Here is a 15,027-nt window from a genome sequence, read left to right as displayed (position 1 = left end):
CCATGGCTCACCGGCCCAGCCGCTCCGCAGCATGTGGGATCCTCCCGGACCGGGGCACGAACCCGCGTCCCCTGCATCGGCAGGCGGACTCTCAACCACTGCGCCACCAGGGAAGCCCTATTTTTAATTTTTTTAACATCTTTATTGGAGTATAATTGCTTTACATCGCTGTGTTAGTTTCTGCTGCATAACAAAGTGAATCAGCTATACCTATACATATATCCCCATATCTCCTCTCTCTTGCGTCTCCCTCCCACCCTCCCTGTCCCATCCCTCTAGGTGGACACAAAGCACCAAGCTGACCTCCTTGTGCTATGCGGCTGCTTCCCACTAGCTGTCTATTTTACATTTGGTAGTGTATATATGTCCACGCCACTCTCTCACTTCGTCTCAGCTTACCCTTCCCCCTCCCCGTGTCCTCAGGTCCATTCTCTACGTCTGCGTCTTTATTCCTGTCCTGCCCCTAGGTTCTTCAGAACCATTTTTTTAGCCTCAAGTGATTCTGATGAGAAGCCGACTTTGGAGCCACACTGTTACCCACACTGATGTCTTGTTAGCACTTCATTAAGAAGTGTTAAACTTTTAGAAATTAAGGTTTTCCCAGAAGATAAGGTGTTTTTCATTTAAATTTAAACATATTAATGGGAAGTCTATAGATATTCTGGAACTTCTCTGAAAATTTTTGATGATCATATTCAAGTGCTGAGTTTTCCTCCAGTAATGAACATTTTTAAGCTAGCTATGGACATTTATTAAAATACAGGCCTCAAACTGTCCAAATTGTGACAGGATGAATAAAATAAGAATGTCTCAAAATGTTACTTGAAACCCTCCTAGGGCACTATTAATATCTAGAATTTTTTGGTAGGTGAGAATAAAAACAGGTTTTAGGTCACATATAATATTCTTTTTCCATTCCTTTTAAAGACTTCATTTATTTATTAACCTCTTTTCACTTCTATCCTTATAATTAAGTTTCTTTATATCCTCACACTTACAGTTGAAAGTAGTGTCTGTAGGTTATGTGTAGAGGTTACATTTCATAGGTCACATTTCAGTTGTTACTTAATTGTTCATGCATTTCCCCTCAAATAAATTTCCAGGAGGAGGAGCACAGATTTTACTTCTTTTAATATGCAGAATATTTAAAGTTAGTATTTTAAGTGTAGTAGACTCTCAAAAATGACTTACCCAAAAGATGTTTTTCCACACTGAATTTTCTCAATTGAGAAAAGTATATATACTTGTGCTGTTCAATACAGTAGCCGTTAGCCACATGTGACTATTTAAATTTAAATGAATAAAAATTAAATAAAATTTAAAATTCAGTTCTTTAGCTGCACTATCCACATCTCGAATGTTCAGTAGTCACATGTGGCTCTCATACTGGACAGCACAGATACAGAACATGTCCATTAATGTAGGAAATGCTATTAGAAAATGCTGATCTATACAAATTGTTTCTCCTTCCTTCCTCCCTCCCTCCCTCCCCTTCCTCTCTCTCTCTCTGATACAGAAGCGTTTCACTGCTCTAAAAAATTCCCTATGCTCCAACTATTCCTCCTTCCCCCTTTCTTCAACACCTGGCAACCACTGATCTTTTTGTTTCCATAGTTTTGCCTTTTCCAGAATGTCATATACAGTAAGTCCCCTACATACGAACCTTCAAGTTGCGAACTTTCAAAGATGCAAACGTAATATAAACCTATTACAGTACAGCACTATATAGCCGATTGTGTTAGTTGGGTACCTAGGGCAACTTTGTTGGACTTACGAACAAACTGGACTTACAACGTGCTCTCGGAATGGAACTTGTTCATATGTAGGGGACTTAACTGCCGGTGGAATTATACAGTATATATAGCCTTTACAGATTGGCTTCTTCTGCTTTGTTTTGTTTTGTTTGGCTGCGCTGTGTGGCTTGCAGGATTACTTCCCCGACCAGGGATTGAACCTGGACTCCCTGCAGTGGAAGCACGGAGTCTTAACCACTGGACCACCAGGAAATTCCCTCAGATTGGCTTCTTTCAGGTAACACTATGCTTGTTTCCACCATTTTTTTTTCATGGCTTGATACCTCATTTCTTGTTATCACAGAATAATATTCTATTGCATGCATGACTGCATCACAATTTGCTTATCCATTCACCTACTGAAAGACATCTTGGTTCCTTCCAATTTTGACATTTATGAATAAATCTTCTATAAACATTCCTGTGTAGGTTTTTATGTGGACATAATTTTCAATGCATTTGGATAAATCCCAAAGAGCATGAATGCTAAAATATGGCAAGACTATGTTTAGCTTTGTAAGAAATTTCCAAACTATCTTCCAAAGTGGCTGTACCATTTTATATCTCCACCAGCAATGAATGAGAACTCCTGTTGCTCCATATCCTCACCAGCATTTGATGTTGTCAGAGTTTTGGATTCTGGCCATTCTAATAGGTGTGTAGTAGTATCTTATTGATGTTTTAATTTACAATTCTCTAATGACGTATGATGTGCAGCATCTTTTCATATGTGCCATATTTGCTATCTGTATGTCTACTTTGGTAAGCTGATTAGATCTTTTGCCAGCTTTTAAATTGGGTTGTTCATTTTGTTGTTGTTGTTGTTGAGGTTTAAGTGCTCTTTATATGTTTTGGATACAAGTCCTCTATCTGATATGCTTTTGTAAATATTATCTCCCTGGCTGTGCCTTGTCTTTGCATTCTCTTAACAGAGTGTCTTTTGCAGAGCAGAAGTTTTTCACTTCAATGACCTCTAACCTAGCTATTTTTTCTTTCATGGAGCATGCTTTTAGTATTGTATCTAAAAACTCATTGTCAAACACAAGGTCACCTAGATTTTCTCTTCTGTTATCGTTTTATATTTTTATAAGTTTTATATTTTTGCATTTTACATTTTGGTCTATGATTGATTTTGAGTCACTTTTCTTAAAAGATATAAGGTCAGTGTCTAGATTCATTTTCTTGAATATGAATGGCAGTTGTTAAGCCCCATTTGTTGAAAACACTATCCTTTTCCACTGGATTGCCTTTGCTCCTTTGTCAACAATTAGTTGCTCATATTTGTGTGGGTTTATTTCTGGGGTTTTTGGTCCATTAAGTTGATTTGTCTATTCTTTTAACAACACCACACTGTCATGATTACTGTGGCTTTAGAGTAAGTCTTGAACTAGAGTACTGCCAGTCCCCCAACTGTGTTCCTTTACAGTGTTGAATTGGTTATTCTGGAACTTTTGCTTTTCCATATAAACTTTAGAACCAGTTTGTTGGTATCCACAAAGTAAACTTCTGGGATTTTCATTGGGATTGTGTTGAACCTATAGATTATGTTAGGAATAACTAATATCTCAACAATATCGAGTCTTCCTATCCAAGAACATGGAATATCTCTCCATTTATTTAGATCTTTGATTTCTTTCATCAGTTTTGTAGTTCTCCTTATACAGACCTTATAAAATTTTGTTAGATTCATGCCTAGGTATTTTAATTTTTTTGCTTCTAATGTAAATGGTATTTTACTTTTTATACTCAAATTCCAAATGTTCGCTGCTGATATATAGGAAACAACAGACTTTCATATATTAACCCTGAATCCTGCATCTGTGCAATAATTGCTTATTAGTTCCAGAAGGGGTTTTTTGGTCAAGTTTTTGAGATTTTTCTATATAGACAATAACATCACCTGCAAACAAAGACAGTTTTACTCCCTCTTCTAAATTTTCCTTCCTTTTCTTGTCTTTTTTTATTACATTACATAGGGTTTACAGTACAATTTATAATTGTACTGTACAATTTTGATAAAGAGTAGTGAGAGGGGACGTCCTTGCCTTGTTCCCCATCTTAGCGGGGAAAGTCTAGTTTTTCACCATTATGATATTAATTGTAGTCTTTTTGAAGATGTTCTTTATCAAGTTGAAAAAATTTCCCCTCCATTTCTAGTTTACTGAGAGTTTATCATGAAAGGGTGTTGTATCTTGTTGAATGTTCTTATTGCATCCAGTAATATGATCGTATGATTTTTCTGCTTCAGCCTGTTGATGTAATGAATTACATTAATTGTCTTTAAAATTTTGAACTACCCTTGGATACCTGGAATACACATTTGGTTGTGGTGTATAATCCTTTTTATACATCATTGAATTTTATTTCCTAATATTTTGCTGAGGATTTTTGAATCTATGTTCATGAGAGATATTGATTGGTAGTTTTCCTTTCTTGTAATGTCTTTGCCTGGGTTTGGCATTAGATAATGCTGACCTCATAAAATGAGTTACGAGGTGTTCACACTGCATCTATTTTTTGGAACAGATTGTAGAGAATTGGTATCATTTGTTTCTTAGATGTTTGGTGAAATTCAATAGTGAAACCATTTGGGCCTGGTCCTTGCTATTCTGGAAGGTTATTAATTATTGATTTCAATTTCTTTAATAGTTGTAAGTCTACTCAGATTGCCTATTTCCCCTTGTGTGAGTTTTGGTAGATTATGTCTTTCAAAGAATTGGTCCATTTCACCTTTTATCAAATTTGTGGGTGTAGAGTTCAAAATACAGTTGACACTTAAACAATGTGGTGGTTAGGGGCACAGACTCCTTGTGCAGTAAAAAATCCACGCATAACTTTATAGTAGGCCCTCCGTATCCATGGTTCTGCATCCAAGGACTCAACCAACTGTGGATCATGTAGTGTTGTAGTATTTATTGAAAAAAAAACCTGTGTATAAATGGACTTCTGTAGTTCAAACCTGTGTTGTTCAAGGGTCTACTGTATTCTTTTATTATCATTTTACTGTCCATGGGATTAGTAGAGCTGGTTCCTCTTTCATTTCTGATACCAGTAATTTGTGTCTCCTCTCTTTTTCTTTTTTTGTTTAAACCCTAACCAGCCTTGATTTCAATGACAGAGCTCCAGCAACCTGGAAGCACCTCACCGAGCCTCTCAGTGGAGTGGGAAGGGGCAGGGAATTGGAACTCAGAGGCTCAAATCTTAGAGAAGGGTTGATGGCAAGCCTGGGGAGAGGCTGCATGACTGTGGGGAGTCCCCTAGCGCAGGTCGTGGGCCATGAACATGCCCCTGGCCCTGCGCAGGATGGGGTCCTTGGCAGCATCACTGGGGTGCTCCTTGGATGGGATCTCCAGCAGCGCTGCAGTGAAGCACTGGTGGGCATCGAGCACATGCTGCACCTCTCTGCGATGTACTGGTTGATGAGGATGATGCCGATGTCCTCCCGATTTAGAAACCACGGGAAAGTGTCTTCCGTCTCATTGATGGTAGTATCCTTCTCCACCACCAGGAAGTTAGGGTGGCGGTTCTTGTTAAGCTCCCCTATGCCACCCAGCAGGAAGCCAGTCACCGTGTCCTCGTCTCCCATCACCACAATTAGCTTCCCCCTCTCCGCCATCCTCACAGTCAGCAATACTTCAAATATTTTACTTTATTCTCTTTTTGCTTGGATGGTTTCTGAAGATAAGTTCGATTTAATTGTTCTTATTCCTCTGTTGGTAAGACATTATTTTCTCTGGCTTCTTTCAAGATTTTCTGTTTGTCTTTGATTTTCTGCAGTTTGAATATGATATGCCTAGATATCAAATTTTGAGCATTTATCCTGTTTGTTGTGCTCTGAGCTTCCTGGATGTGTGGTTTGGTGTCTGTCTTTCATTTTTGGAAAATTCTCAGCCTTTATTTATTTTAACAACTTTATTGGAGTATAAGTGCTTTACAATGGTGTATTAGTTTCTGCTTTATATTCTTAGCCTTTAAAACTTCAAATATTTCTTCTGTTCCTTTCTTTCTTCTCCTTTTGGTATTGATATTACATGTATATACACTTTTTGTAATTGTCCCACAGTTCTTGAATATTCTGTTCAGTCTTTTTCATTCATTTTTTTTCCTTTTGTATTTCAGTTTTGGAAGTTTCTATTGATCTATCTTCAAGTTCACTGATTCTTTATGAGTGAATCCATCAAATACATTCATCATTTCTGTTATAGTGTTTTTGATTTCTAGCATTTTCTTTTGATTCTTTCTTAAAGTTTTCATCTCTCTGCTTACATTACCTACCTTTTCTTGCATTTGTCTACTTTTTCCCTGAGAATGCTTAGCATATTAACTGTAGCTATTTTAAATTCTCAGTCTGATAATTCCATATCTGAGTCTGGTTCTGCCATATCTGAGTCTGGTTCTGATGCTTCCTTTGTTCATTCAGAGTGTGCTTTTTGTCTTTTAGTACGACTTGTGATTTTTTTTATAGCCAAACATGATGTACTGGGTAAAAGGAACTGAGGTAGTATGAGGTTTAAATTTATCTGACTAGGAGGTACACTGTGTATACTTTTTGTTGCAATTGTGGTGTCAGAAGCTAAAATTTCCTCTGGTGTCCTTGCTTTTTCTGTTTGTCTCTCTAGTTTGGAGGGCAGGAGTTTCCCTATGAGCTCCATTCTCTGATGAATACAAGAATTGTTGATTTTTACCTTGAGGAAAGCTCTCTCTTTTTCTAAAAATAAATTTATTTATTTTTGGCTGTGTTGGGTCTTTGTTGCTGTGCACGGGCTTTCTCTAGTTGAGGCAAGCGTTGGCTACTCTTCCTTGCAGTGCGCAGGCTTCTCATTGCGGTGGCTTCTCTTGTTGCGAAGCATGGGCTCTAGGCGCACAGGCTTCAGTAGTTGTGGCATGTGGGCTCAGTAGTTGTGGCTCGCGGGCTCTAGAGCGCAGGCTCAGTAGTTGTGGCACACGGGCTTAGTTGTTCTGCGGCATGTGGGATCTTCTCGGACTAGGGATTGAACGTGTGTCTCTTGCATTGGCCGGCGTATTCTTAACCACTACGCTGCCAGGGAAGTCCAAAGCTCTTCTTGTGAGTACTTCGAAGCTCTTTATGTGTCAGACCTAAAACTGGAAGTCAGAACCATTTCTTTTTTAAGAGGAGACTTTCTATTCTGACTTAACAAGTAGTTTTCAGATGCAATCTTTTGGGGTTTTTTTGTACTTGGCCTTAAATTTCCAATATAATTCCTACTATCTATATTCTCCAATGTACTGTTGATTAAGTTTAGGCTTGCTACTGTTGAGTTCTAGACTACCAATGGCCCATGTCAATTTTTGAAGAACATATTTGACTTTTATGCCATGCTGAATTATTGTGAAAATCCACCCACCCCAGAAGTCCCCCAGGATTTGGAAGCATCAACTACCTCTGGCACTGGGGACAAAGAGTTGAGCCTCTGAGTTTCCAATCAGCTTTTTGGTTCCTTTGATCTTAATCATGACCGTAAAACCAAGATTTATTTAATGAAGCCTGAAAGCTCTTGCTTCCATTTGTAATTGCAATATCCAGACATTGGAACGGAATGGAAGGAATCGAGAATCATTTTCTAGCCTGGTTTTCTCTATTTTATTCTGTCTCTAAACAGTCTGTGCCTCATGGCAAGCAGTCTTTGCTATGGAATGAACTGTGTCCCCCTACAGTCATATGTTTAACCCTAGCCGCCCCCCCCCCCCACCATGAGACTCTATTGGAGGTAAGGCCTTTAAGGAGGTGGTAAAGGTCAAACGAGGTCATAAGGGTGGAGCTCTAATCTGATAGAACTGATGTCCTTATAAAAAATGAAGAAGCACCAGAGATCGATCTCATCTCTCTCCATCTCTCTCTGTGCCACGTGAGGACTCAGCAAGAAGGTGGCCATCTACAAGACAGAAAGAGGGCTCTCACCAGACACTGAACCCTGCCGGAAACTCGATCTTGAATTTTCCAGCCTCCAAAACTTTGAGAAAATACATTTCTGTTGTTTAAGTCACCCGGTCTATGATATTTTGTTATGGCAGCCGTAGAAGACCAAGACAGTCCTTTGTTGACTAATGTAACTGGGTTTACTGAGAAGTTTCAGCTTGGTGCAAAATCAAGATAAAGTGGCTTCAGTGTTTCCAATTACTGTCTTCTCTCGAGTACTGTTGGATCTCCCTTTCCAGTACAGCAATATGATCTTATGAAGATTCCCTAGCTTTGTGGCCACTTTTGGGTATAAAAATTTAGTTCAAATTAAAGCATTAATTTCAAAGTTGTTTTAAATCTCATCTCCTTTCCTTATCCTCAGGTCAGGCTTGAGTGGCAGTCCTGACTATGAGATTTGAGATGGAAGGTGTTGGCAGGGTCTGGCTCTGAGACACCTTTTTCCTCTCTCTTTAATAACCCTCTCTGTGGCTATTCCTGCCTCTCTAATACTGACAGGCTGAAGATGCCCTCTGTGTGGCAATGCTGAAATATCGATCTGATCATTGGACATACATCTAGGTTCTTCGTGGGTCTCCAAGAAGCCTCTCTACTATGCTGTTCCCTGACAGATGAGGTCCCCATTTAGCAGAACATCCTATAGTGGCCTGTTGCTAAGGTGCCTCACGTGGTAGCCAGCCTCCTTGATTGGGCTATTAGCAAACTTGCTCTAGCCAGGTAATCTTGGTAGTGACCACTGGAAATTCATATATTTTCGCATGCCAAAAGGAGGGAATTCAGACTGCTCTATCGCCCTCCCTCTCTCTCCAGTCATCCATATGTGTTTAAGCCTATTCTTCCTTCTCAGATAAGTACACAAATGAAATCCTAAATTATGTTTAAGATTTTGATTTATGTCAAAAGAGATCTTCAGGAATAAAGAAGACCCCTTAAAACAGGGACCAATTAACAGGCTTGTGAACTCATTTTTGTAACTATTACCTTATCCTCTAATTCTTAAATTGTTACTCAACTTCCACAGGATGAATCTTTTACTTTACTCAACAAATATTTATTGAGTACCCAAGGTATGCAAGGCACATAAATAAAAATGTTCAAGATTGTTCCTGCCCTCAATATATCTAAGGAGAGCTACAATAGATAAATATTGTTAATCTCAAGGTAAAAGAAATTTTAATTTTAGCAAGATCCCTTACGTCATCTATTCCAGTTTAATTGTCCTAACCTTTTGTGTTGATTACCTTGGGCAAGGCATGTTTGAACAAACTTAAGGGAGAGAGAGGCTTGTTAACAACAGTTCATTCCTCAGCAGATGGTAACCACATCCTATTTGACAATATACATGCTACCTGTAGATGTCACTATACCCTTATAATTCCTCTCAGTGCAGTGACCTATTCATTCCCCTCCACACCCCCCACTTCAGAGTCACAGGAATGAATATTTGAAGAGATCCTGAATTTCTGTTTTCTAAACAGAGAATTGAAAGGTGAGATTTCCCAGAATATAAAATACAAAATTGCAAAGCAGCAATCTCAGAGACAGGTGCGCGCACATGCACACACCTGCCACCCCCAAAAGGAGTGCTTTCAAAGGTAGATAATTACATTTACCACCTATGTTTCATTAGTCAATTGGATAATCTTTCAGGTTAGAAACAAGATCAAGGCAAGGGGCTTCCCTGGTGGCGCAGTGGTTGAGAGTCCGCCTGCCGATGCAGAAGACACGGGTTCGTGCCCTGGTCCAGGAAAATCCCACATGCCGCGGAGTGGCTGGGCCCGTGAGCCATAGCCGCTGAGCCTGTGCGTCCGGAACCTGTGCTCCGCAACGGGAGAGGCCACAGCAGTGAGAGGCCCGCGTACCGCAAAAGATCGAGGCAAGAATGTGGCTATTACCTCTCTTTTCTTCTTTATTTACAAATAATCTGTAAAATCTTATCGTAAAAATAAACAAAATCATGTTTCAACGACTGTTCACTCATAAGATCTTAGAAGAGTTGAATAAAATGGATTTCCTGTTTTTTGTTTTTTGTTTTCCTGCGGTACGCAGGCCTCTCACTGTCGTGGCCCCTCCCGTTGCGGAGCACAGGCTCTGGACGCGCAGGCTCAACGGCCATGGCTCACGGGTCCAGTCACTGCTACGCAGCATGTTGGATCCTCCCAGACCGGGGCACGAACCCGTGTCCCCTGCATCGGCAGGTGGACTCTCAACCACTGCGCTACCAGGGAAGCCCGGATTTCCTGTTTTAAAAAAAGGATGTGAAAATGATGCTTTCATGGATTAATTAATGGCAGAAGAAATATAAACAAATATGCCTAGTTTTAAGAATAGGTTTTTGCTTTGGCAGCCTTTTGCCTGGGCAACCAAACACTGGGCCCAGTTCTTTGTTTATTGGGCAGTCAGGTCCCCTTTTGTCAATCTGGGCCTAGTGATCACTTTATCACCACTTGTAGCATACCAAAGTGTTCCAGGTGGGAAGAGAAGGATACTCAGACGCGACTTGGGCCTTGAAAGTCATCCTTAGCATAACTGCAAAAGGCAGATCTCCCCCAATAAGAAAAACACAGCCCAAGCTGAAGCAGTAAATGATCTCAGCTTTTCAAATCCAAAGAGAGTTGGAGAAAGGGAGCGTCAGTTAATTAAAATCAGCTTTTCAGGTAGGAATGTGAATGTCCAGGCTATCCTCTGGTTCATGCTGATTGCCAAAGGGCACGGCTCAAAAAAAAACCCTCTACTGGATCAACAGGAGGATTACGGAGTCATAACCTTCTACACATAGACCCAGAAGAGAGGAAAAATCAAAGAGAGAAAAAAATCCAAATCAAAATCATGTAGTTAGAATGACCATGAGTGAAAAAGTAAGAAAATAAAAATAAAGTAAGGTGTGCAGAATGGAAAAGTCTGAAATAAACCCTATATATGGCTATGGATTTGGACAGAAGTCAATAATAGCAAGGCATAATTGGAGTTGGGGTAGCCACTGCCAATGCTATGAAGGCCTTACATTGTAGCTATTTGTAAATATGCTTCATACTCATCGTTAGTGACTCCTTAGAGGGCTAAAACACAGCCTATTCATCTTGGTTCCCCCATAGCACCTAGCAAATCACCTGGTACCTACTGGATTCTCAAAAAACATTTATTTATTAAATAAACTGAAAGCAAAAGCTATCCAGTGGGAAAAACAAACAGAACGTAGATAGTTCTTGGATGCTGTCAATAAAAAAGAGTAGGATGTCAAAAACTAGTTTGAACGTCTCAATTTGGAGATAGTGAAAAAGTTGGTATTGTTGTCAGACACTTGGAATGCAGAAGGGAGATTCAATTTGCATATGAGAGATTCATTTCCTTTGAGAATATATGGGGATGGTCCATATTTGATGGAGGAATATAAAATAGACTGGGCTTAAATCTAACTGGTTGGAAATATAAGATGTTAAGAAAGAAGCTGGAGAGGAAGATTTGGGATTCCTAGGTGGAGAGAACACATTTAAATCTTCAGAATGAATGAGACCCCCGAGGAAATGTGTATAACATATTATGCATATGAAGAAGGTCAAAAACTAAAGATTTTTGGATATCTGGAGTCGGAAGGTGGGAGAAGAAGGTGGAATCAGAGCCAGCTGAAGAGAAAATAGTGCTATACTAGCTGAGAAAAGAAAATTGCCAAAAAGGGAACCATATTACTACAATAATGAACAATATATAATAAAGAATTTAGATGGATAATTTAAAAAGAGCAAACAAACCCCTTTACTAATTTTTTTCCAACAGGTCTTTAGTAGTTGCCTAAGAGAGCTGCCTTACTATGATATATAAGTTAGATATTTTGACAGTTCCTCCAGGAAGGAGTTGGAGGGGTGGGGGGGAGGTTAGTGGGCTAAGTGGTGAGGAAATGGAAACCATATATATGGGCAGAGGGTGTAAATGAAAGATCTCTTAACAGATTGATTATGTAAGGTCAAGGTATATGGATTCACTTTTTTTTCACTTGGTGGTCCTTTGCCTTCTCCATGGACAACTGAATTAGAACTGAAACTACACTAACTTCATATATGGATAGCTGAGAGAAGGAAGATACAGCACTAAAACATTTATCCATGATTTTTACATTAAGAGAAAACAAATATTTATTTAATTTAAAGGTTCTTATACCTCATTTTTCGGGGCGAGGGGGAGTATGGGATGGGCTATTCTGAGTCTTTTGAAAGCTATGCTCCCCCCAGAAGAAAATGCACATTCACACTGAAAATTACATGAAATTAGAGAAGATCTACAAATCCCTTCCAAAGATCCCAGTGTAAGAAGCCCTAACTTAGCAAACAGTCTGCAAATTCATTGAACCTGATGCTTAAAGTGAGAAGAGCACAGTAGGATGAGTCCTGAGTTGTAGTTTCACTGTTCCCAGTTCAGCTGTGTTATCAGGAAGAAATACTATGATCTTCTTAGAGGTCATGAGTCTAAATTATATCTTAGGTCCCTTTCAGTAAAACCTGTTACATGTTATGTTTCTACTTAAAAAGCCAATAAAGAATATCATCACTGAATTAATTCTTTTCTATTTGTATTTTTATGCTTATATTTCTTCTCACAAAAAGCAACAGACCATTTTACAGATGAGATACACATTTCAGTTTATGCTTACCAGATATTTAGAAGACAGGTGCTAATTGCATTTTAAACCCCCATTTGAACACCAGCTGCTCGTAAATAACTTTTACTCTGAGAACAACTTTTGGATCTTTCCTTATTTTTCTACTAATTTTGAGCCACTAAAAAAAAATAAGAGATAGCCTAGCAGCTTGGAATACAATCACAGGCCACTTTCACAAGGGGAATGATCAAATTTAACTTCCTAGGCAAGTCAGACCATTGTTTCTTTTGAACATTTTGAAGTTCTTCTGCCAAACAAGAACTGAAAGGCGTCAAACAGCCTTCTTCACAGACAGCAAGAGCTTAGTAACAGGGGAGTGGCAGGGTCAAACGAAGGTGCTCCAGAGTGCAGAGAAAGAGAGAAGGAGACGAAGCACTCAGAACTGACAGGAGAATGAGGCAAGGACAAGCTAGCTGGATTTCTGCTCCATTTGATACTGCACATATGGGTATACCAGGAGCAGCTGCTTCAGAATGAACACAAGGCAGCTTTGTCTCCAGGTGAGAGTACTGAACTTCCAGAATTTTGGAAAACACATCCTGATTATTTTGAAGGAAAAGGAAAGAAGTGTTATCTGGTTATTCTCAACCTAAATTTCCCCTTTAGAGTCATTAAAAATAAATTTCAGGAAGGCATCTGTCTTCCAAACTAACACTTTTCTAGAACCTTCTAAAGAGGCATTTGGGGCAAATATAGTTGATGGAACTTAGCAGAACAGGATGATTATCTGTAGAGCTAACTTCTGTGATGGGAATCTATAAGTTATTAGAGTCAATTCTAACGAGCAGTCAGAATTTTTAGACTGTATTTCAAAAAGGGGGAAAAATATTCCAATACCTGAAAGTCAACAGCACAACACTCTGATTCCTAAATAGTCTTTCAAAAGCCCATGAAGACATTGGTTCAAGATGGTGGAGTAGAAGGACATGCTCTCACTCCCTCCTGTGAAAACACCAGAATCACAACTAGCTGCTGGACAATCACCGACAGGAAGACACTGGAACTCACCAGAAAAGACGCACCACATCCAAAGACAAAGGAGAAGCCACAATGAGACGGTAGGAGGGGCGCAATCACAATAAAATCAAATCCTATTAACTGCTGGGTGGGTGACTCACAAACTGGAGAACACTTATACCACAGAAGCACACCCACTGGAGTGAAGGTTCTGAGCCCCACGTCAGGCTTCCCAACCTGGGGGTCCGGCAATGGGAGGAGGAATTCCTAGAGAATCATACTTTGAAGCCTAGTGGGATTTGACTGCAGGACTTCAAGAGGACTCGGGGAAACAGACTCCACTCTTGGAGGGCAGACGCAAAGTAGTGTGTGAATCGGGACCCAGGGAAAGGAGCAGTGAAGCCAGGGGAGACTGAACCAGACCTGCCTGCTAGTGTTGGAGGGTCTCCTGCAGAGGTGGGAGGTGGCTGTGTCTCACCGTGAGGACAAGGACACTGGCAGCAGAAGTTCTGTGAAGTACTCCTTGGCGTGAGCCCTCCCAGAGTCTGTCATTAGCCCCACCAAAGAGCTGGGTAGGCTCCAGTGTTGGGTGGCCTCAGGCCAAACAACCAACAGGCAGGGAACCCAGCTACACCCAGCAGCAGACAAGCAGACTAAAGTTTTAATGAGCTCTGCCCAACAGAGCAACAGTCAGCTCTACCTACCACCAGTCCCTCCCATCAGGAAACTTGCACAAGGCTCTTAGATAGTCTCATACACCAGAGGGCAGACAGCAGAAGCACGAAGAACTACAATCTTGTAGCCTGTGGAACAAAAACCACATTCACAGAAAGATAGACAAGATGAAAAGGCAAAGGGCTATGTACCAGATGAAGGAACAAGATAAGACCCCAGAAAAACAACTAAATGAAGTGGAGATAGGCAACCTTCCAGAAAAAGAATTCAGAATAATGACAGTGAAGATGATCCAGGACCTTGGAAAAAGAATGGAGGCAAAGATTGACAAGATGCAAGAAATGTTTAACAAAGACCTAGAAGAATTAAAGAACAAACAGAGACGAACAATACAATAATTGAAATAAAAAATACACTAGAAGGAATCAACAGCTGAATAACTGAGGCAGAAGAATGCATAAGTGACCTGGAGGACAGAATGGTGGAATTCACTGCTGTGGAATAGAATAAAGAAAAAAGAATGAAAAGAAATGAAGACAGCCTAAGAGACCTCTGGGACAACATGAAATGCAACAACATTCGCATTATAGGGGTCCCAGAAGCAGAAGAGAGAGAGAAAGGACCCGAGAAAATATTTGAAGAGATTATAGTCGAAAATTTCCCTAACATGGGAAAGGAAATAGCCACCCAAGTCCAGGAAGCATAGAGAGTCCCATACAGGATAAACCCAAGGAGAAACACGCCGAGACACACAGTAATAAAACTGGCAAAAATTAGACACAAAGAAAACTTATTGAAAGTAGCAAGGGAAAAATGACAAATAACATACAAGGGAACTCCCATAAGGTTAACAGCAGATTTCTCAGCAGAAACTCTACAAGCCAGAAGGGAGTGGCATGACATATTTAAGTGATGAAAGGGAAGAACCTAAAACCAAGATTACTCTACCTGGCAAGGATCTCACTGAGATTCTATGGAGAAATCAAAAGCTTTACAGACAAGCAAAAGCT

The 15,027-nt window shown here is 40.0% G+C and overlaps 1 pseudogene; it reads right to left on the bottom strand.

The window, feature by feature from the left end:
• Positions 1 to 5,050: 5,050 nt before the first annotated feature.
• LOC113614645 (V-type proton ATPase subunit F pseudogene) lies at positions 5,051 to 5,409 on the bottom strand (annotated as a pseudogene).
• Between the last annotated feature and the right edge of the window lie 9,618 nt (positions 5,410 to 15,027).

Source organism: Aethalodelphis obliquidens, unplaced genomic scaffold (assembly GCF_003676395.1).
Source record: "Aethalodelphis obliquidens isolate GAN/ISIS:26980383/991018 unplaced genomic scaffold, ASM367639v1 scaffold101, whole genome shotgun sequence".
NCBI classification, from domain to species: domain Eukaryota; kingdom Metazoa; phylum Chordata; class Mammalia; order Artiodactyla; family Delphinidae; genus Aethalodelphis; species Aethalodelphis obliquidens.
This window is presented reverse-complemented; position numbering and strand designations above follow the sequence as displayed.